The 23,481-nt window shown below is 41.6% G+C and overlaps 1 protein-coding gene across 5 annotated transcripts in view; it reads left to right on the plus strand.

Moving 5' to 3' along the window:
* The window catches only part of LOC119648103 (F-box/LRR-repeat protein 16), a 98,547-nt gene that overhangs the window by 38,194 nt on the left and 36,872 nt on the right, over positions 1–23,481 (plus strand). The window lies entirely within an intron of this gene.

Below are 23,481 nucleotides of genomic sequence, written 5' to 3' on the forward strand. Positions count from 1 at the left end.
ATAGGTCAGAACCATATAGAACGACAAGACGGACGACATTACAATAAATTTTAGATTTGAAACCTTTGTTGATACGTCAATCACAAACACCATGGAACACCATTTCATCCAAGTTGCGTTACGCGTGAAGCAATTTCATAACGCAATTCTCAATTGGCTGATAGCGTTGACCTGAGGTATTTAAATCGCTCAGCATGACAATTGATGCCATTTTCTGTTAAACGTAAGGGGGGGCGGGAGGTTCCTCAAACATGAGAAAGGGTTGCCTACATTTTCTTTCGCAGAATATGGTCATGTGGGGTATCAAATAAAAGGGCTTGATTAGTACTGAAAGTGGACTTACTTCTAATATTGGGTGAATCATAGGGAAGTGAGGGCTCAAAATGCATGCCCCAAACAGTATAACAGGTCTGGTTCTCAGAACTTATCCAACCAAAATATCTGAAAACCATCACAATGGTGCATCTATACAAAGTCTAGGCCTCTAAATTCATCCGACTGCAAAACACGTATGACGTGTGAAGGGCGGATTTGGAGGAATATTTTGAATTTTTAGCGATGTACGAATGGAAAAACGAGCCTAGAATCTCACAGAAGATGAATACAAAGCCTTCATACCCGAAGCGTCCAGCTTCTGGCATTTCAACTTGTTTTAAATAGCATTGAGCCATGGTATTTCTTTTCATTATTCACTTCTGCGTCACTTTCGTCCATAGTCCAGCCGTTTCTAACTTATGTATAACGTTTGCTTGCCTAACTGCATTGTCCCTTTTCACCTTCCGTGTCATTTCCTGCTTATGTTTAGAATTTGAGGAGTCTCCATTCCGGGTATGCTTTCTCTTGAGCACGGAGATTTTAACTCCTTATTTTATAAATATTTATAAATATAAATATTTATAAATAGTTCTAATGCTCTCAATTGCATTTCTCATTTGTTGGCGAAAAAAAGGTCTCTCGTCCTCAAGCTTCTCGACGGAATTCCTAATCTGCTCACCAAGATTATGGTAGATAAGAGGAATGGAAAGGACGTTACTCTTCGATATGTCCTGATCTAAAATATATTTCTGACGTCATTGAGGTAGATATGCTGATACATACCTCATGTTATTTTTTTTTAATTCAGCATCCCTTTTGCGGCAAAAAGTATCTTTCTATATCAAGTTCACTTTAAATTCAAAATATTTCGTGACTTGTTTACAGTGAAATGTTGCGAATACTTTTTATGTAGATAATATCTACTTCACGAGAATACATACATATGTGCATGTTATGTGTGCACGCGTGTGTGAATACATTCAGCTTCTTTTATAAGAAATATTATTTTGGAAGAACAATCTTTCATTTCATCAAAATGAACCCTTGTCATAACTCGCCATGTCCCACTGAATATCTTTCTTTATCACGAGTGGCTTTCGGATATTGTTATATTATTAAGGACTTGAGGTTCTCTTTACATTCAGGATATAATCCCAACGATAATTCCAGTCGAGATGGAGTATAGACTTCATATCAAAATTTGCCAAATAGGCCAAAGCATCAAGCATTCTGGTGTCGACAGTTTGTTAACTTGGATATAAAAGGAATACAGACACTTGACGCTATTTACGAATATATACAGCATACACACGTGCATACATGCAATGTAAATATTCAATATTTATGTTTATATCTATAACCATTCCATACGTATATAAAGTGACGTATTTGATATATGGATGGCCATACTTATATTGTTTATTGATAAAGCCAACCATGTTCTGCTGCATATGATAAGGAAGGAAGGAAAACAGGAAGGCAGGAAGGATATAATAATGGATTTCATATGCGATATTATGTATGTGAACATGTCATGTGTGTGATGTCAAGGGCTATTTGTTCTGGTTGTGAATTATGATAAAGATAGAATAATGGCGAGGAAAATTTATCGTATGTTTGGAGCAAATCAAGTGGGTGATGTTTTCACCAGACTTTATTATTGCACTATATTGAGGTTGGTGCTTAATCTTTTTTACAATGAATATAATGAAAACTGTATATTAAACTCTCGATTGTATCTTCATAAGATTTTGCGTGAAACCTTATTAAAATCAATTCAATTTCTATCTGTTTGTTTGTTTGTCTGTCTGTCTGTCTGTCTGTCACACTCGATTTACTAAGAGACGGCTGAACCGATTGTCACAAAATTTGGTGAGAACATGTGGTCTGTGTGTCCCTTCACATGCGGCGAGTGACATCATTTGGGAGGAAGATTGGGGGATCCCCATATATGCGAAAGGGGGTATAAAATATTTTCACAGAATATAGTCAAGTGGACTATCAAATGAAAGGGCTCGACTAGTATTTTTTGAAAATGTGCGTATTTCTGATATTCGGAGGAAAATATGGAAGTGAGGGCTCAAAATTTATGCTCCAACAAATGAGACGGGCCTGGAAAAAATCACTGTAATGTTTCTATACGAAATCTAAGCTTCAAAATACATTCCGTTCTGATATCTGTACAAATAAATTAAATAATAGTATATTACCATATTTTTGAAATTTACGTGAAAATTCCCCTTACGTGCAACATTTTGGCATCAGAATATAATATAAGCCATAATTTTGGAAGGTTTGAAGGCAAATTATAGAAGTTGTAGAAGGTCAAAGTTTTGCATTTCACATAAATTTTTTGCACCCTAAGACGTATATGACGTCGTCATTATACATGGTGTCCTGTTAATGATGGTGTCAATTTTAATGATGGATGGTACCACTTGTTTGAGGAAAATTGGTCCATGGAATGGGTACTCTATTTTCTACTGTTACAAAGTTATAGCATTTTTCGTAAATAGTGCCAAAAAGCTTGATCTTCCCAAAAAAATCACAGTTTCCCACTCCCTCAATAATCTAATCTTAGATTTGATATCATTTTCGAAAAATGCAGAAAATTTCTTATAAATGGATAATTTTCAATTGCTAAGATCATCATCACTTTAAAGATATAACTGTTCAAATTTGCATTTTTGGAAGGATACTTTAATCTTACAAATCTGTAAATTTAATAAAAATTGCCTCATTGCCACTATGACATATAAAGGTGATGGGCTTAATTATGGAAAATTTTGGAATATTATGCCGTGCCGTGTTTCGGTAGCAGAACTTCAAAGCGTCGTTCGAGATCTCGTCCAATCCAGAAACCTTGCTATCCCAAATTCGTTGACAGATCTTTCATAGTTAGTGAGAAGACGTACCTTTGGAACCTTTGGCTGAGATTAATTTTCTCCCTATTCTGGGAAAAAGATTGCGATTATTTTGAGTCGCGGCCACATCATGATGTTCGTTCACCAATCTTGTTCACTACAACCTTCTAAGCAGCACCCCACGGGTTTGTATTTGCCTGAAGGCACAACTGCTTGTAGCAATTTTGCTTACTTTTCCGTATAGCCTTCTTAAGGCTCCTGCGAAGATCACGATATTCATTTTCCGATTACCGATATTCAGGCTTTCCTCTTCTCCTTTGACAAAGCCTCCTCGCTCACAAACAGGATGCTCTCAACAGCGCAATTTCTTGGTTTCACCAGTAGTTTGGTTGCCTACTATGAAGGAACTTCCGTCGCGGCATTGTACAGTATCATACCTTAGTTACCCACTGACATCGCTGGCTCACTTCCCCTTCGGACTGTGACTCCTTTCTAAAGCCAGGAACATCAACTATCAGCTATCCTGTTTTTTCCACTTCTGTTTCTGATGTCGAAAAAGATAGCCTGGTGGTCACTTTGGGTGTAGTATTCACTCACCCGCCAGACCATCCCTCTCGCCAACGAGTTACTGAGGTAGGTCAGATCGGCGATTCCCTTGGCAGGTAGGCACTTATCCAACGTTGGCTAATAGGATGTCCAGTGGCGCTTCGGGTTCGTCTTTACCCTTGCTTATCAGTATAAATCTCACAACCTTTCAGCGGAAGGGAAAAACGTCCATCGACAAGACCGCCTCCTTTAATTCCTTTCCTCCTGGAAAGTTGGCATTCCTCGGTACTCACTTCCTCATTGACAGCGTCAGCTCAGATATAGTGGATAGAAAAAAAGGGGGCACCTTACCGATGGCCATCGAGTTTTTTGATAACTAACGTAGGAGGAGGACCCATGGCTCTCTGTTGACGTCGTTGATTAACACCTGTCAGCAGCGTGCCTTCTGTCTATTGCTTTCTTGGCGGAGTTCCTTTTCCTCTCTTATATTCTGCGGATCGTCTTGACCTTTTGCACCCTGAGCAATCCGCTCAAGTCGGAGGCAGTTCCTCCTGCAAGTACACAGGTAATTTCCTGGGAATCAGTTTCCTTTCAGGAGCGATGCATTACAAGCTACTATGACAAGGCTCACTGTTGGATTTACTGGCGATTTAGTCACAGTTCTTCTGCCTGCGCCTGAGTATTTTCGCCTTGTCGTGGGACTCTTGAGAAAGTTTCGACAAACTTTCCGAAGTCAATTTTTGCAATATTCCACTCGGAGGGGTGGCCGTGAAATCTTCTCGTATCTTCTATCGATGGACCACTGACACTAAGAGCTCCGTAGCAAAGATTATGTCAAGGATAGTGTCCTTGCAACCAGGGAGTCGGAATATCGGAGTGCGATGTTTAGGACAATATAGTAAGTCCTGTCCTGGCAGCCATCTCCAGAATCTGTGTGTCTCGAGAATCTGCTTGTGGCATGCCCCACTCAGGGGTTCTGACGTTAAAATCTCCTCCGACCAGAAAAATCCCTTCCGTGTTTCTAATCTCGCCCTCCAAGGCAGCGAGCCTATTCCAAAAAGCGAACATATATTCGTTCGATGCGAGGTAAAAGCTGAAAAACGTCACTTCCGCACGATAAACCCAAATGAAGCCCCTTTCACGATGGTCCCGTGCATGTAAGTTAACCGAATCTCTCCAGCACTCCAGCACTCCAGCAGTGCCAGACATATCATATCATGTGGATCGTGGTGCTTGGCTTGTGATTTTCTGCAGAGGACACAGCATTTTGCCGACTCACAAGTCTTCGCTTTGTGCCCGGGTTCACCACACTTGTAACACAAACGTTTCTGTCTTGCCCCTTGCAAATCCCTTCTATATCACTTAATTCAAGCGTGCACTTGGGTTCTAGTGGTGAAATCACTGCTTTTGTACCTATCATGCCCTGGAATGTCTCCCAGGGCTACTTTTCTTATCCGCTTTCAACTCAAGCACAACAAGCATATCGCCGCTTTTGGTCCGCAGTCCCAAGTGTCTTCTGCTTTGCGCTTGTCGAAAACTTTTTGAAGAGCTTCTGCGAACTATCTCCCTTGGTTTGGCTTAAAGAGAATGGTCTCTGGCCGTTACTATCCAACTTAGGTTGTTGTTGTTGTTGACTTTTCTCCTGCTTGGTCCGTTTGATTATCCTCTCGTGGAATCCTTCTTGCTGCGTTCTTATCGGCAAATCCATGCTGTCTTCTCCTCGTCTTCTTTTGTCGATTGTTTGTTCCCCTTTTGTGTTTTTTCTTCAGCTCCTCATCGGCTGTTTTCCAAGAGTTTCGTTGATGTGCAATAAGGTTCAGCAGTTCTTCCATTTTCGTTGTACTATTTTTGACATCCATCGAGATGTTTCACTGGACGATTGTAGCAGCCGTCATTTTCTATAAGACCACCGCGCATTTCTTAAGTAGCCGTTTCTTCGGCTACCTTTGTCTTTGGAATGAGGTCCATCCTCTTCGGAGAGATGCATTCCCGTCTGTTCGGGAGTTTGTCTCCCTTTTTTTCCGATAAAGTTGTGTCACGCAGTTTGGAGTTTGCCTTCTTTTCTCATGACCCCTTTTCCGAACTGTAATTAGATGGCGTTTTTCCTTTTCGGCCGCCAGGACGCTTAGCCTCTAAGCTGCGATTTTCCACTACCAGTTGGGACAGTAGGCCTTTCCACTTTTTCAGTAGGTGAACTCCTAAAAATTTCGACTATTGAAAGTTGTGTATGTTGATCTTGGTTTTGTCATTTTCTTTTGTACCAGCTGCAGCCTGCTGAGAATTAGAAACAAAAGATCTTTCCATTATTAGCCTTAAATGGTTATCTATGACGTGCTCTAGGGTTTGGAACCAAAGGTTGTGAGTCTAATTCGTTTAAAATCATTCACAATTTCATGACCATATCTGTCTATTCTCGGATTAAAAACTCCAAAAGCAAAACCCCGGATTCTAGCTGCGTACCCATACCTGCAACCTATACCCATTCAGACAAATCTATACCAATCACGAATAAACGCCTAGACCAGGAAACTTATATGCTGAGAAGCTATTATTGATTAGTTGCTTTTTGCCTTTTACCAACCAGCTCCTCCCTTGTAGAGAAAGCGTCAAGGTCTCACCGGAAGATTCCGCCCGCGACACCTCAGATTTTTTCAGAAAAGGTGGGTTCCAATGTTAATTTACAAGAATATTTATGAATCTGAATATTAAAAGAAATAATATTTTACGTAGTTCAACTATGACTTTCTCTTCGCAATCCTGAGGCCTTCTTGTTTATCTTCAAATAGTCCTTATATATCGTACTACTACTCTACTTCCATTACCAATACTATAATCTGCAGATCGTTTATAATCGGAAAGCTAGCATTAGGGAAAGTTTAATATGTGTGATCTGAACTTAGCAAGCAGGAGGTATGTGGCCCGTAGATGCTTATAAGTCAAAACCGACCCCGTTCTCTGAGCTAGCCCAGAGGTTGGCATATATGGATATGATGATGAAAGTAAAGGAATGTTGCTCTTCTGTCCTTTCCAATCGGACAAAAGTCCGGTAAATTGAGGAAAAATATGGAGTTACTTTGCTAGAACCTAAGCGAGATCATAGTTAGAATACAGGTTTCGGAACCATCCGGGTCAATACATTTTACGGTATAGAATAAATTATACTCTCTGCATTGAAGCCGTTTTACAGTCAAATCTCCAATTCGGGAAACCTGTATTACCGTAACATCGATGTTCCCTCACTGAGGAAGACCATCAGATTAACCGACATGCAATTTCATTGGTTCTGGTGAAGTTTCATTATAATTTCTTTCAGTAACTTTTTAATTTATGCAATGCCATCTTTGTAGAATATTGAAAGCTTTCTGTTACTTATTATTGAGAAAGACTCCAATGGATGTCAGTTCTCCTATGGTTTTCATTCTCCACAAATGATGCTTTCCTGGTATTTGTTTGACCGGTACTGACTACAATGATTTTGACACATTTGGTTTCCGGGCTTGAAACCTTCCTGATTCACCTTGGATCACCATTTCTCGCAACGTCATGTTTAGTTCAAAAATAAGTTAAGTTAAGTTGGTCGAGTTTGTTGGGAAAGAAGTTCATCCTAGCGCAGCCACGCTACCCTCGACAGGAAAACAATCCTCGCGCTGTTGATCAGGTAATCCATCTTTCGATTTATTTTACCCAGCAGTGTGAGTAGCAACTAAATAGATCTAGGCAGATGAGCATACTTCTAACTCAGCCCATTATGCATATGGTCGAGGCCACCACTCAAATTTTTTGCATGTGGTAGTTTAAGGAGCAGTGCCTTGTTAAAAGCCCTACTAGAGTTTTCATGTTCCATTCTTAAGGGTCAACAAAAATGCCACTCTCTCTTTTCGCCTGCCGGCAGAAGATCAAATTTCTCCATTTGGTTGCATGAATCTTTATAATTTCCCACCTCAGAGTGGACTTGGCAGTAAACAGCCGGATGCACGAAGCTCGTTCTGGCCCCACCATTCTAGATCCAGAACCTTGGCATACCAGTTTGACAGCCTCCTCATTACCAGCGATGTTTGAGTGTCCTGCCACCTACCTCAGGAATATTTCATTCAGTCGGCCAAGTTCCAGCAGCACCTGATGACAACTTCACACCAACTGGCTTAACATATCGTTGCAGTTTAATGTTGATAATGCTGCCCAACTGTCGGAGTAGATTCGAATGGTGCGACCCCTCCATTTTTGTCGCAAACATTCTTCTGCTGTCAATGAAATGCCAATCCGCCTGGAATATGGTCCTCATTTTTCCGAGAGATCGAGCCAGTTCCATTATCGGATTTCCCGAAAACACCCTTGCACCCGATCCGTTTTTCATGACTGATCCGTCGATACAGATTATTAAGTTTGTAATCCCAAAAGACTCGTGGCCATCTGTCGACCGTTCTTCTCTATGAGTGATTACGATGGAGTATGCCTTTTCAAAGATAAACCATATCATCACTGGACATCAGAGCCACCTGACGTTTGCCAAGAAATTTCTAGATGGTCGCACGATCATATGATTGGCCGGCTTTCCACGCGCCAATAGTATCTAGCCTAGAAGCATCGTTGGCTGCTTTCCTTTTCACCTCCAAACGGATTGGGGGGTAAATTTAGAATAGCTTTGAATGCCGCAGTCGGCGTACTATTCCCTAATAATAATAATCGTTGGCGCAACAATCCATATTAGGTCTTGAAGTCAGAGCACTTCATTTAAGACCACAACGGCGCACTACAGTACACTGGAGGAGGCAATTTGGTCAGCACTGCGCTCGCCCGAGATTATTACCCTGATTTGAGTCAGGTACTCACAGCTGGGTCGATTGGTACCCGACATCCAATCACGATTACAAATCCCTCTGGCCCCAGTGAGATTTGAACCGCGACCATCTACTACGATAGCCTAGCGCTCTAACTAGTTAAGCAATCCGGACATTGTTCATTGCTCCAGTAATACTTAGGCAACCGAACTTCTGTTAACAAAGTTCAGTTTGTCCCAGCGTTCACCGTGAGTCTATTGTGGAGACACCAACTGTGGATTACATGCAGTGTTGAATTCAGGCGGTCACATACTATACCCACCAACTTGCCGATAATTATTACGGATAGATCGTCCACAAATGTGTGAAGACCTTTGTGTCCTTCAGGAGCCATAGCAAGATGTCCATAACAGAGAAGAGAGAAGACCTCCCTGCGGGCAACCCCTAAGACACTCTGACTTCTGTCCGAACAATATGTGCATCTTTCTCCACTCTAGCATGTGAAGGATCTAACTGATTAACAACGGATCGATTCCATGTTGTTTTGCCTGTTACAAATCGCCATAAATGAGTGATAATTGAAGGCATCTTAGATGTCCCTGAATGCCTTCAATGCGTATTCTTTATAGGACATCGCTTTTTCAATTTTTGCCGTTAGTTCATGGAGTGCTGTCTCTGTGGATTTGCCAAGACCCGAATGTGTAGACCCACGGCATCCATTCTTTCTATTACTAGAACAGGAATAATGCCTTCCGGACCCGCAGACTTGTATCTATGGAACGAGTCCATTTCCGAAATGGAGTGGGTGAAGGTGGATCTATGCCCATTATGAAATCAATATGCCTGTGATCCGAGAGCATAATATCGTCCACTCGCCGACAAGAGCCGCAATGTCAAGGGACGCCACCGTGATGTCGATGACCTCTTACCTGACCACGTGAAAGAAAGTGAGTTCATTATCCAAACTGAGGGTCTGCAATTCGGTTCCTACCAGATAGATACTCCAGTAATCTCAATCTTCTCGCGTTGATGTTGAAACTTCCATAGCATATTTTATAGGCTTTAACATCACATCCTGTTATTATTGCATGCCTTTACTTTTGGCATATTGGTTAACTCTGATGAATGTTCCACGTCTTAAGGGAAATAAGCAGGGCACCATAGAATCTCCTTATCTCCCTGTTGGCTTCTTATAGTCAATTTGATTGGTGTGGTGTCGCCAGGTCGTTAATCAAGATAGCTTGGAGGTCTTTTAAAACTACCATGTAGGAGCGGGGTCTATCACTTCCATTGGCATACAACAAGTTAGCATGTCAGAAGTTTAAGCCCCTAAGTTCCCCACCAACAACCCATTGTTCTTGTATGAGGTATATAAATGTCTTGCAGCTGTTGATCCGACGACTGGTAATTGTAGACGCTGCTTTACGATGCTGTAAATTTATTTGGGAAATATGGCACCTCGCCTATGATTCAAATGAAGATGCCGAGGACTGCTAGTCCCCGTCGATGGTTTTAGGAGCCGACACTTGTACTGTGACTGTCCCAAGTGTGTAGTAGACACAGGAGCTCTTTTGTTCCCGAGCCTTCGTAATAGCCGGTTCAGGAGCCCCGATAGTGAGAAAACTTCCCAGCCTATCGGCTCTTTCTCCTGCTTACCTGCCTAATTGCATCCAGATGGAGATGTTGACATTATTTTAGACTCAAAGTTGTTCCAGGACTTAAGCACTATTACACTTCTCTTGTGGAAGCCAGAGAAACCACTATCGTTTAAAGGTGTCCTGTTGGTAGCTCGCAACCCTCTTCAGGTTCAGTCGCGCACCCTCCTACACAGGAAGGAAGAAGGAGCAATACTATCCGAGCCACTCGTTCGTGCTTTCGTCGGCAAAGTTTATCCGCGACATTTTACAGTATACACCCACCGACTCAAAGCGTAATATAATCCTTTGCAAGGAATTTCCTCCAAAGCTACTTGCACTGCACCGGAAGGATTGATGTCGTCATACAAGACCCATACATCGGCTTCGATAGCCTTGAATGAAGACTTGGCGGTTACTGGCCAAACCTTCTTTGCAGTCATTTGAGCCGAAGAGTTTGGATCATCAAAAGATCGCTGCTGCTTTGGTTTGTTTTTAGCCGCAGATGCCACAGACGATCCTTTCCCCTTCAACAATGGCACAACCCTGAGGTTGTGCTTTACTGGGAGGCGGGTTGTCCGAAAGCGGTTTGCCCAGAGGTGGTTGCCTGGAGGTGGTTTGCCCGAAAGCTTTTTGCCCGAAGACCCTTTGCCCAGAGGCTGCTACGTTTTTATTAGATTTGCTTTTCTCCCTTCTTCTACTACAGAAGGGTTTGTCAGAATACAGAATAAGCTATTTATATACTTCCTCACTCCTTCTAGGACAATTTTGAATTGAACTTTTGTCCTTCTTATGATATTCGCTTCTTGTCTTAAGCAAAGAACCATATTTCCCTCGTTACTTATCTTTTCATCAATAATGTAGAACATATTATTACGCCTTATGCAGTGGCAACAAAGCACCTAAAAATAAAGAATCTTGTAAAACAACAGAATTACGCATATTCTTTGTTTCACAATTGTAGAGCAATTAATAAACATCTTCATTTAAAAAAACTCAATTAAAATCGAGGATAAATGTATCTGTTCCGTATTTTGACAAACTCCTTTCTTAAGATTTTAACGACTTAAAAACTCTCGCTCATCTAGATGGACCACATATGCTGTTCCTCTTAAATATTTCTTTCTTTCCATATTATCAGTCCATTCAAAATTTTTAAGATCGCCATAAAAAATTTCAAAATAAACACAGGAAAAAGAATGTAATTTAAATCTTTTGCTTCTCTGAAAGCAATTCCATCCTGTCCCTGACTTTTCTTTTCGGAAAAGGTGTAAAATATTATTTTTGAGTGGTGGGTGAATATATGATGACCAGCAGGAATGCAGATACAGTACTGCATAGTAAAATTCGTACAGAAGATAATTTTCCATTATAGAGTAATGGAAATCTTTTGCGGCCAATTCAAAGCAATTCATACTGTTCTTTCACAATTATTGAAAACTGTCTGCAAAATCTAATGAACGGAAAATATGCTTTCATGTCTGCCGTAAATGATTGAGGTGATGATGATGATGATGGTGATGACGATAGATGGGATGATTCACTTAGAAAATAAATTTTCAGATATTTACCAAAAGGTATTAATTTTATTTCGAGATTTCTATTTTTAAACAATCAGTTTTGCTCTATTTTACGTGCTAAAGAAATTCCTTTGGAAATTTCGGTGATTTTTTCGCTTTTTAATTCGAAGTGGCTACCGCGTGCGCTTTGTCCGTGTACTGTGTTTTGTTTACAAATAACAATGATATCGGCAGTTTTTATTTAGGCAAAAAACATGTGGAAGCTGTCCCAGGAAAAACGAGCACTTACATACTTGGGGGCAATGATTGAAAGTTATTTTTAGCGGATATTTTAGAAAGAAATGTGAAATACACGTGACTAATTATATTTAGTGGACGCAGGTATGGAAGAAGAACTATTACCAAGTTGCCTTTTAAAATTTTTATGAGTTGAGTTTTTTTAAAGTTGCTACGAAATACTTGAAAAAAGTTTGTGGCTTTATCTGGAAAAAAATAATGACACATAATTTTGTTTATTATAAGTATTCACTGCTGAGGTCAATTGGAAAACACCCAGAAAAGTCAGGGTACACGTTATCCTCTACATAAAAAAGCCCACTTCATTTAGAGGAAGGGATAATTTTAACATTCAATAACCTTGCCCTAAAGTTTTGGGCTCATTACCTCCGTTGCCTATCTCCCACCCACAATACGTGGCTCGAGAGAGTCTAAATCAAATGTAAACAAATAGCAGATTACAAGAAAGCAAGGGAGGTCCTCGAGCGAATGAAGGCTCCTTACTTCACCTACACACCAAAGGGAGAGAATGTGCAAACCTTCGTTCTGAAAGGTTTGGATGCGGAGAAAGAGCCCGATGAGGTGTTCAAAATGCTCCGGGAGACGCCAACTGAGGTCAAGTTCCTCTCAGTGAGGAGATCCCTTTTGGGAAAAACGAATTCTACCGCACTTCCTCATGCAAATAAGCCCGGAGAGCCGGGGAAGCTATCTGCTTGGTAATTCGTTTCGAACACCTGCTGAACGGCGAAATTGTACAGTGCCGGAGATGCCAGCGCTATGGTCACTCGGCGGTAAACTGAAGCAGAGGACAAGGAAACATCCTCCTGTTTCAAATGCGGAAATGGAGGGCATCTGGTTTCGTACCGTGCATGCCCTGCATAACGCAATATTAAGGTAACAAGGTAGCAGGCCCCGAGATCGGCCCAAAGGACGAAGGTATCAACGGTGTTGAACGGTACCGTCCCTTCGGCATCAATTGTCCCGAGGATCCTGTTTGCAGAAGTAGTCTCATAAGGGGGAGCCCCAATAAGATGCAAGTGGCACTAAACATGTGAAAACATGCAGTGTGCGCTAAACGTTCATAACACAAAGGCAAACAGTATAACAGATTATTTACGTAAACAGCATGGTCTGTAATCACAACGGCACTCCTGGATGGTCCACGGATCATCGCGGTTAATGCAAATTCCATCGTATGAATACACCGAAGAGCGGATATCCTTCCATTCAAAAGCCTAACATTGTCTTGATTTCAGAAACCCACCCAAGTCCAACGCATTCGGTAACATTGAAGGATTTTGAATTCGTGGGGAACGACTATCAGCCTATGCAGTGGAAAACAATCGAACCAGGTTCAAGGAGGAATTTCATTCTCCATTTACGATACTCGAACTGAACAGGCTGTAGAATTATTATATTATAGCCGGCGACTCGGGGCTAAACGCTACAAACAATCCCGGACGGGTATTCCTCAAATTTTGGATAGTGCAATACCAGACTGAGTGTAAATGCGAATTATACGGGTCAGATAGTCCAACCTGGACCAGGGCAAATTCCTATCTGGATTTGTGCATTGTTGACGTGCGCCTGAACTTAATTTTAGGAACCCTCAACGGAATCTACAGACTCTTCCTTACGATGGCGACCATAATCCTATTCTTATTGAGGTTCTGTTTGATGGACGAAGAATTCGGCTTCTGCCAATGGACAACGGCGTCCACAGGCTGAGCTTGAATGGAAGAAATTCCAAGAGAGGTTTATTCGGGGATATCGAGAGGAATGCGCCAGGTGACAGGAACTTGAACAACGAGCGAATACTTCAACGTCTTCTCAAACTGGAGAACTTAACGTTGGATACAATTGAACAAGTCATTCCTAAGATTAAACCTCGCAATAATATGGAAGGATATGAAAATCCAGCCATAAAATGGCTCAAAAAAGCGAAAAGCCTTCTGCTTACTCACGTCAACAAAATCTTTCGGAGATATGGAGACTATCATCATCCCATATTGGTTGAGTTGAAATCACTCCTTAAAATCACGCGGGATCTTATCCAGCAATACTACATAAATGGAGTGAACTCCCAATGGCGGGAGAAATTAAAGGGTATTTCACCAATCGATTTAGATGCCATGTTTACAAAGACAAATACATTATTCCCAAAATAACTGTGCCAAGAATCAAAGTCGGTAATAGCGAAATACAACACCTTATTGACTGAGGTATAAAAACTAATAGTGTAGTTGCTGATGCGCAAGGCAATTACATTGTGATGGATAATGTTCTTACCATAACTTCGAGCTTACTTTGAGTCGGCCTTAGGGCCAATGCGACACTACAGTGCTCTAGTTCAGTCCTGCGATGCAGGCTGATCCCATGTCGAGTGATAATCTCCCTGATTGGTTTGTCTCTTGCGGAGAATTAACCTCCATATTTAGACGGGTATACAATAAGAGATCATCTGGTATAGATGACATTCCCAACCCTTAAGAGCTACCGCCCAATCAGTTTGCTGCCTAAAATCACAAATCACAATAACGAAGGTAACGTCTGATATTTGTTGGCGGATTAACAGTGATGCGCGCATAAGTTCTTGCCTTATAGACATGAAGAACGCTGATACCGTATGGTTGGATGCCCGTATGATCTTCAGGCTCGAGTTTACCAATCCCCTCGTAGCGATGATATGTGGCATGCTGTAAGGCAAATGCTTTGCCATCACAGATGGAAATCTCACTACTAATAGGGAATTTCATGGTCTGAATAGATTGCAGCAAGGGACAATGACTGCGCCTACATTTTTTTCGAGTATTTACCGGGCGAATTAATTAATTTGTTTGAGTTCAATAAATCTCCGGAAAGGTCGTTGGTTGCCTTGGTTGACGATTCGATAGCCTACACGGCACATAAGAAGGTGCAAGTTGAACTGTGTGGTTTTAACCACACAACCGACAACGAAACTTACTAACATGATGCTTTATATTGTGATTTACATTGTTACCAAAATTTGTACTTCAAGTTGGGACATAAATCCCCATAAATTTACAACATTTCGCGTCATTATATGCTGCTCTGATAATAGCTGTCAGTTTCTCTGGAATACCCCTCCTGCGTAGAGCATGCCAGAAACATTCCATGTTCACGACATCGAAAGCTTTCTCAAAATCTATGAAGAGCAGGTGAAGCAAAGATCTGATCTCCGCGCACTGTTGCAAAATGATCTTTAGGGTTTTGATTCCATCGATAAAACTTTCGAGATGTTCTTTGATGCGGTGCAGTATTATTTTAGCTATTATCTTTATGGCAGCAGGGAGCGTGTAGATACCCCTCTCAAAACGGGTGCCTTTCTTTGGCATCTTGAAGATCTTCTTCCTTTCTGTGGAAAAGGTCTCGGATTCCCAAGATTTCCATACGAGTGGGAGTAGCAGATCTGCAGTAACTACAGGTGCTGCGACAAATAACTCTATGGGGAGACCGTCAAGCCAGCGACCTTACTTCGTTTGAGTGCATTGATGGCTGAAATGATTTCTCTTATGCTTGGAGAAACAATCCATACTCGCATGTTATGTTGACCACAAGAGGCAAATGTGATCCGGCTAAAAGCCGTGGTGAAGCATCCCTTCCACCTCGTCAAGGTCTTCTCATGGCCGAAGAAAAATTGTTCACGTCCTTCACAGGGCTATCAAAAGATTTACGCCAACGTGGAAACCCATCCGTGATGTGGTAAACACTTCTGAAATCATTGCCTTTTGCAGCATATTCGACTTCCCTGACTAGAGCAATGCCAAATTATCTCTTGTGAAATTATAGAGAAGCGACAATTGCATTGCTGGCTACGCCATACAGTGGAGTCCGTTCTCCCAAGATGGCCGACGGGTGGGTCGTCCCAAGGACACTTGGCGCAGAACAGTAGAGGACGAGTGCGAGCGTCTCGGAAAGTCGTGGGGCAGCTGACGATGACGCATAGTTGGGGTTAACGCACTATACCTCACCAAGGGGTAAATGGCATCCACATGTATGTATACATATATATATCCACATGTATATATATATATCTTAATTTAAGTGGCCTATTTGCACCTACCTCCACTTCTCACATTGCTTCGATGTCAAAACTGAAATCGATGTCTACTGGAAATCGAAATATTAATAATGAAATTATCGTAAGTTAAATTGCTGAACTCTGCCTACAGTTTCTTGAGAATTTTTCCAACGGTTTATTGAATTTCGTTTAATCTGGAGCTATACATAATTGAAATAGGTGAAAATGATGAAAGGTGCTGAACTGGAGGCTTCTGAAGCGTCACTAAGTCCTGGCTAGTACGCACACACCTATGCGAAATGGGAGTTTACTAAATTGTACTTTTTCTGATTTAAAAGTTGTTTTGTTTCGACCCAATTCCGAACTTTTTTTTAGGAAGTGCTGACTTTACAACCATGAACGATTATTTACAGAACTTTTTGGTTCATATTTCGTAGATATTTTGAAATATCCTCGCCCCTTACCAATGTCTACACGTCAATTTGATTTCTTTTATTCCATTGTATCCCATGGTATTCCATGGTCTGGTGTTGAATTTCTGTAAAAATTGGGCTCGTAATTGCCCTGTCAGATACAGTTACTATTTTCGAATCAAAGGAGTCCAGATTAAAAATTGCCTTTATCAAATTTTTACCTTTCAGTTCATATGTATCTAAAACTTTCTCCTTTATTTCCGGCTTTTACGCAAAAGTTTAGCCTTTTCCTTTCAAAGGTCACAACCAAAAACATCAGGAACCCTATTATCTTTTATACACCTTATAAATATCTAACCCTCTGGAATTCCTGATAGAAATCTTTCTATGGTTTCCGTTCAAGATTCAAATTCCGGTTTCCGTCTGCTTTTACGTAATTCGCCTGTCCGCTTGAAGCAAATATCATTATAATATTAAACACAAAAACCTTAACGTCGTCATCCTTAAATTCAATTTATTAACCCTCTCTAGTAATAGGTTTCGCCCTCTTTCATGTACAGTGGAAATTGATATATTTAAAAATTCGATTACCCAAAGCTGTAAAAATGGAAAACCACCTTTCGAGTTTATGTGCACTTGCATACAGGTACATGCTTTAAAAAACATTCATTACCCATTAAATTCAGAAAAATAAAAGGACATTAATGTAAATAATTTTAAGAATTGTTGGTTACATCAGAAACAAGCCTCCTTCCCACCTTTGACTCTATCCAATAAAACCTTCCAAAATTATATGCAGACCCAGTCGATTCAAATTTCACTGAAGAAGAAATTTCGCGAAACATAAATAACTTGGTGCGATACCATCACCAGGCAAACAATGTCCTGTAATTTAGCGCAACCTATGTTCATACATGAAAATCAATACCATGCATACATACCATACATGTTCGCACACCGGCCATCAAGGACATGTGAAGGCCATTTAGGCGACGGAATGACTCCTTGGTAATTTAAAAGTTGGAACATCGACAAATGTACGAATTTGAGCCATTGGTTGATGTAAAAGCGGCCATACAAAATGTCATTTGGGATATATACGTATGTACATATCCTTTCATGGAGATGGGATGGTTATGCAACAGAACTATGAAAATTGAAAATGGCACTTTGGACATGTTTTCTGCCCATCGTTCATTCATCCGAAAATAAAAGTTGGCTGCTTGGTTGATTAAGTGAATCAATATGCAATTTCGAATTGAAAATGATTCCCCCAATCGATTACTGAATTGAAAATTTGTTTGTCAGGTTATTCCTGATTGAGCCATAACCTACCATTCTTCCTCCGAACAAATGGGGTCACTAAGTCCATTCTGACTTATTCTGATAATATTTCATGGAAAAAGAAGAGGAATGTGGTTTCTGGGATTTTCTGAAGGACGAAACCCTGCTAAATTGGATCTAATGAAAGTCTGTCTATCCATCGATTCTCTTCAAAGACACAAAGCGAAATTTGATAGGATGCCAGGTAATTATTACATTCTATTTTTAAGAACAAGAAATGCACTATATATGGACAAAGGGATATGTAAAATTTGTTTTTTTATATATTTTGCAACTGATTCCACTTTTAAATTTGATTAAGTCAAAGGAATGACTGAACCTAAAGTACTTCAAAATGGCTGCGAAGCTAGACATCATCATCAACGGCGCAACAACCGGTATCCGGTCTAGGCCTGCCTTAATAAGGAACTCCAGACATCCCGGTTTTGCGCCGAGGTCCACCAATTCGATATCCCTAAAAGCTGTCTGGCGTCCTGACCCACGCCATCGCTCCATCTTAGGCAGGGTCTGCCTCGTCTTCTTTTTCTACCATAGATATTGCCCTTATAGACTTTCCGGGTGGGATCATCTTCATCCATACGGATTAAGTGACCCGCCCACCGTAACCTATTAAGCCGGATTTTATCCACAACCGGACGTCATGGTATCGCTCATAGATTTCGTTATTGTGTAGGCTACGGAATCGTCCATCCTCATGTAGGGGGCCAACAATTCTTCGGAGAATTCTTCTCTCGAACGCGGCCAAGAGTTCGCAATTTTTCTTGCTAAGAACCCAAGTTTCCGAGGAATACATGAGGACTGGCAAGATCAAAGTCTTGTACAGTAAGAGCTTTGACCCTATGATGAGACGTTTCGAGCGGAACAGTTTTTGTAAGCTGAAATAGGCTCTGTTGGCTGACAACAACCGTGCGCGGATTTCATCATCGTAGTTGTCATCGGTTGTGATTTTCGACCCTAGATAGGAGAAATTGTCAACGGTCTCAAAGTTGTATTCTCCTATCTTTATTCTTCTTCGTGTTTGTGTTTGACCAGTGCAGTTTGATGTTGTTGGTTGATTCGTCTTCGGTGCTGACGTTGCCACCATATATTTTGTCTTGCATTCATTGATGTACAGCCCAAGATCTCGCGCCGCCTGCTCGATCTGGATGAAGGCAGTTTGTACGTCTCGGGTGGTTCTTCCCTTGATGTCGATATCGTCAGCATAGGCCAGTAGTTGGGTGGACTTGAAGAGGATCGTACCTCTTGCATTTACCTCGGCATCACGGATCACTTTCTCGAGGGCCAGGTTAAAGAGGACGCATGATAGCGCATCCCCTTCTCGCAGACCGTTGTTGATGTTGAATGGTCTTGAGAGTGATCGTGCTGCTTTTATCTGGCCTCGCACATTGGTCAGGGTTTGCCTAGTCAGTCTTATTAATTTCGTCGGGATACCGAATTCTCTCATAGCCGTGTACAGTTTTACCCTGGCTATGCTATCATAGGCGGCTTTAAAGTCGATGAATAGATGGTGCAACTGTTGTCCATATTCCAACAGTTTTTCCATCGCCTGCCGCAGAGAGAAAATCTGATCTGTTGCTGATTTGCCTGGAGTGAAGCCTCTTTGGTATGGGCCAATGATGTTCTGGGCGTATGAGGCTATGCAGCCTAGCAAGATAGTGGAGAATATCTTATAGATGGTACTCAGCAACGTGATACCTCTATAATTGCTGCACTGTGTGATATCTCCCTTTTTATGTATGAGACAGATTATGCCTCGTTGCCAATCGTCAGGCATTGATTCGCTGTCCCATACCTTGAGCACAAGTTGATGAACCACTTGGTGTAACTGGTCGCCTTCATATTTAACCAATTCGGCTGTAATTCCATCCGCTCCTGGCGACTTATGATTTTTTAGCCAATGAATTGCACGGACTGTTTCTACTAAACTTGGTGGTGGCAGTATTTGTCCGTCGTCTTCAGTTGGCGGGACCTCCAACTCGCCGATATTCTGGTTGTTCAGCAGCTCATCAAAGTACTCAACCCATCGCTCTAATATGCCCATTCTGTCGGAGATCAGATTTCCCTCTTTGTCTCGGCAGGATGAGCATCGAGGTGTATGAGGCTTCATCCTGCTGACTTGTTGGTAAAACTTGCGCGCCTGGTGCGGTTGCTCCCTGTACTTTTCTAGTTCACAGACTTGTTGGTTCTCCCAGGCTTCCTTTTTCCGTCTGTGAAGTCGCTTCTCCGCTCGTCGGAGTTCGTGATAAGTCTCTGCGCGTGCCCGCGTTCTTTGAGAATGCAACATTACTCGGTATGCGGCATTCTTCCGTTCCGTTGCTAGCTTACATTCATCGTCAAACCAGCCGTTCCGACTCCTTTTGCGGCTGGGGCCAAGTATATTTGTGGCCGTATCCATGATAACGTTCTTCAGGTGGTTGTGAAGATCATTTGTTGATGCTTCATCTCCAGGTCCTCTGTTGACTGCAGTTATTGCGGCATCCATTTCCCTCTTATAGGTGTCGCGGAGGGTTGTGTTGTGGATGGCTTCAGTGTTCCCTCTCACCTGATTGTCAGAGGGGATTCTAGGTGGTATTGTTATTCGAGCTCGGAGCACCATGCCAACGAGATAGTGATCCGAGTCTATATTGGCCCCCCTATATGTTCTGACATTCATCAAGGGTGAGAGGTGGCGGCGTTTGATCAACACGTGGTCAATTTGGTTGAAAGTGGTCCCATCTGGAGAGGCCCACGTATGTTTGTGGACCGCTTTCCGCGCAAACCAGGTACCTCCAACAACCATTTCGTGTGACCCTGCTAATTGAATAGTCCGCAGTCCGTTATCATTTGTTTTTTCGTGTAAGCTATGGGAGCCAACGTATCGCCTGAATACGGGCTCCTTCCCTACTTGGCTGTTAAAATACCCAAGTATGATTTTGAGATCATATCTGGGACAGGCTTCGAGGGTTCGTTCTACTGCCTCGCAGTCTCCTCTGTAGGGGCGTGAACGTTTATGAGGCTTATATTTCTAAACTTGCCTCGCAAGCGCAGAATGCATAGCCGTTCGCTTATGTTTTCAAAGCCGATAACAGCAGGTTTCATTTTTTGGCTGACTAAGAAACCTACTCCGAGCACATGGTTTACTGGATGACCGCTATAATATATGGTGTAGTGGCTCTTCTCCAGGAAACCGGTCCCTGTCCATCGCATCTCTTGCAACGGTGTTATATCAGCCCTATATTGGGACAGGGTATCGGCTAGCTGCTTATCCGTCCTATCCGAGGCTCCTGTTGTGGCTTCGTAAGAAGTTGTTTTCCGTGTAGGGTTGTCAGCCCTACCCAACCCCCAACCTGGAGGACCAGTTGGTACAATTTGTCCCGTTTTTAGGCGCGGGAGACTCGCCTTCATCCTTCTCCGTGTGCAGCTTTTCGTCAAGAAAGAGCTCCCAGCGGTCACCACGTGGAGGTGGAGATAGGGTTTGGTAGCAGAGCTGTTGGTGTTGGTTCAGCAGGCATTTCCCAGGTTTTATGCTCCATCGTGGGTACCAATCCACGTTTCGCCCCGGGACCTATACTACCCTTTGACCTCCTAGCTAGACAATGATTCGCAATTCAAGTGCAAAATTTGAGGATCGAAACAGAATCGCGCATATAACTTTGCTTGCCAAAAACACTACTGATGAGTCAGAAGTGGAAAAGTTAGTTAGTTTTCACCTCGAATTTTCGTCGAGTCATTCATTCATAACTTTAAATTTTATCTCTGCGGTTCTGGTGTCGCGCCTCTACCGCTTCGAATCTTTAATATTCGTTTTTGCACTCTATGTAATATGGACTTGATTTAAGCTTGTGTGATTTTTGTGAATTCCCCATGACCTTATTTTTTCTTTAAACTTCGTTAATTTTGTCCAGGTAGGTCGGTTTTTTAATTACAAATACCTAGACAATCCCTACTAGAAAAACTACGACACTTTAAATACAAGTCATACGACCTTGTATCTGAAGATTGATCCAATACTGAGAGGATACAAGCATTGCGACTTTCCAACCAGAGAGGAAGATAGCTTTTGCCATGCGTATGCCGAGTATGCTTAGCAACAGATCCGTTGACAAAGTCCAGCTTTACCACCACGCTGAGATATGCGATGGAGGTTTTCTGTCCTTAACCCACCACCATCAATGACATCAACTCGGAGAAGGTAGGCTGGAGTTATCTCTTCTAGTATTGTTACGTCTTTATAAGCTTACTTTTGAGTCTCTATGGGACCTTAGCTCATGTTCATCGTCTTGATTGCTTTGTGTCCTTACATTTCACTAGCTCTGTTGGAAATTTTAGGATAGATTGGCAACTAGGGTTATAGAGAGAAACTCCGGACTCGAAGTGCAAACTATACAGGATCAAATGCAATTCCAAAGTCCATCTAATTATATTGACGTCTCTATTATCAGCCATGGGCTAATTTTTAGTCCTCCATTTTTTTTAGTTCTTGATTTTCGAGAAGTTCCTTGATTTTTCCCCGAGACGCAACTGAGCGCTCATTTATATTTTGTAAAGTTAACAAGTTTGTGATACTTATCACAAAGTTTACCACATCTCAATGTTCCCCTTATATTACCTGCTACACTATTTTTTGTCCATAAGGCCTACCCTACAAGGTCAGTTTTTCATCAGTTTGCCATAAATCAATCCACCAAACATTAGCTGATGAACAACTGATAGACTGACGTTTTTAGTATAAACAATACGGCAAAAGAGTATAGTTTTTGTCGTATATATTTAAATATCAGAACCATTTTGAAGCCAACTAGCAGAATTGTAAAAGCTGCACTGTCATCGGTCCAACCAGACTGACAAATTTTATTTAAAATTTTAAATATTCATCAGCCTTTCAGTCATTGACCTACCATACATGACCAATATTCCTTCAGTTTGTCGTCCATCAGAAAGAACAAAATATAGGAAACTGATCATTTCAGTGAGAATGATGATGACCTATCTGCAGTTCTTTGCGTTCTTACCCAGACTTCGGTATGAAGACCACCTTAATCTCCAAAGGATAGACACGTAGCCTGAAGCAAGACATCCTCGAAAAATATTTCTAAGCAATCGCTCTAAGTTCTCTATATCTACCTTTACCATCGCTGAATAGATGCTATTTCTACCAGAAGCTCTGAAGTGTTCAAAGGACAGCTCCCATTTTTTCATTCATAACAATCGCTCTCGCAGTCTCCCAATTCCCCTTGTAGTACTTTCGTGTTGAAAAGTTTGTGCAAATCGGCAACTCTTTCCCTCCCACTTCTTAGAGAGTCCGTACTGCTTCATCTCTGGAGTTCATGAAAGTTCCATTTAGTTTTCTTTTAAAAGTTCAACTTGGCCGACTTATCTCTTTTAAAAACTCTGCACAGCCTTGAAAAGTCTCTTTCGGCTTCTAGTTCTTCATAGTATGTTCTAAAGAAGTCTCAATTTGAGGAGGAGGACGAGCTTTCTAATTATTTTTACAAGCAAGGTTCAGAGGTCGTCCTGTTGATTTATGCAGTTCTCGCTTCTACCAGAGAACCGGTTTACGGCTTTTACCTCAAGTTCAAAGCACTCAAAAAGTATACAGTTCAGAGTCCGCAATTGATCCTCTAGCGCCAAATTAGTCCTTATTCGCCTAAGGATCCCAAGAAATTCATTGAACTTTGTTCAATTTATTTTCCAAAGATTCCGCCTTTGTGCTATAGTCTATTCGGCTGCAATAGTCAGATTGAATTCTAATACCGGTCGTCTGGTACTG

The sequence above is a fragment of the Hermetia illucens genome, chromosome 2 (assembly GCF_905115235.1).
Source record: "Hermetia illucens chromosome 2, iHerIll2.2.curated.20191125, whole genome shotgun sequence".
NCBI classification, from domain to species: domain Eukaryota; kingdom Metazoa; phylum Arthropoda; class Insecta; order Diptera; family Stratiomyidae; genus Hermetia; species Hermetia illucens.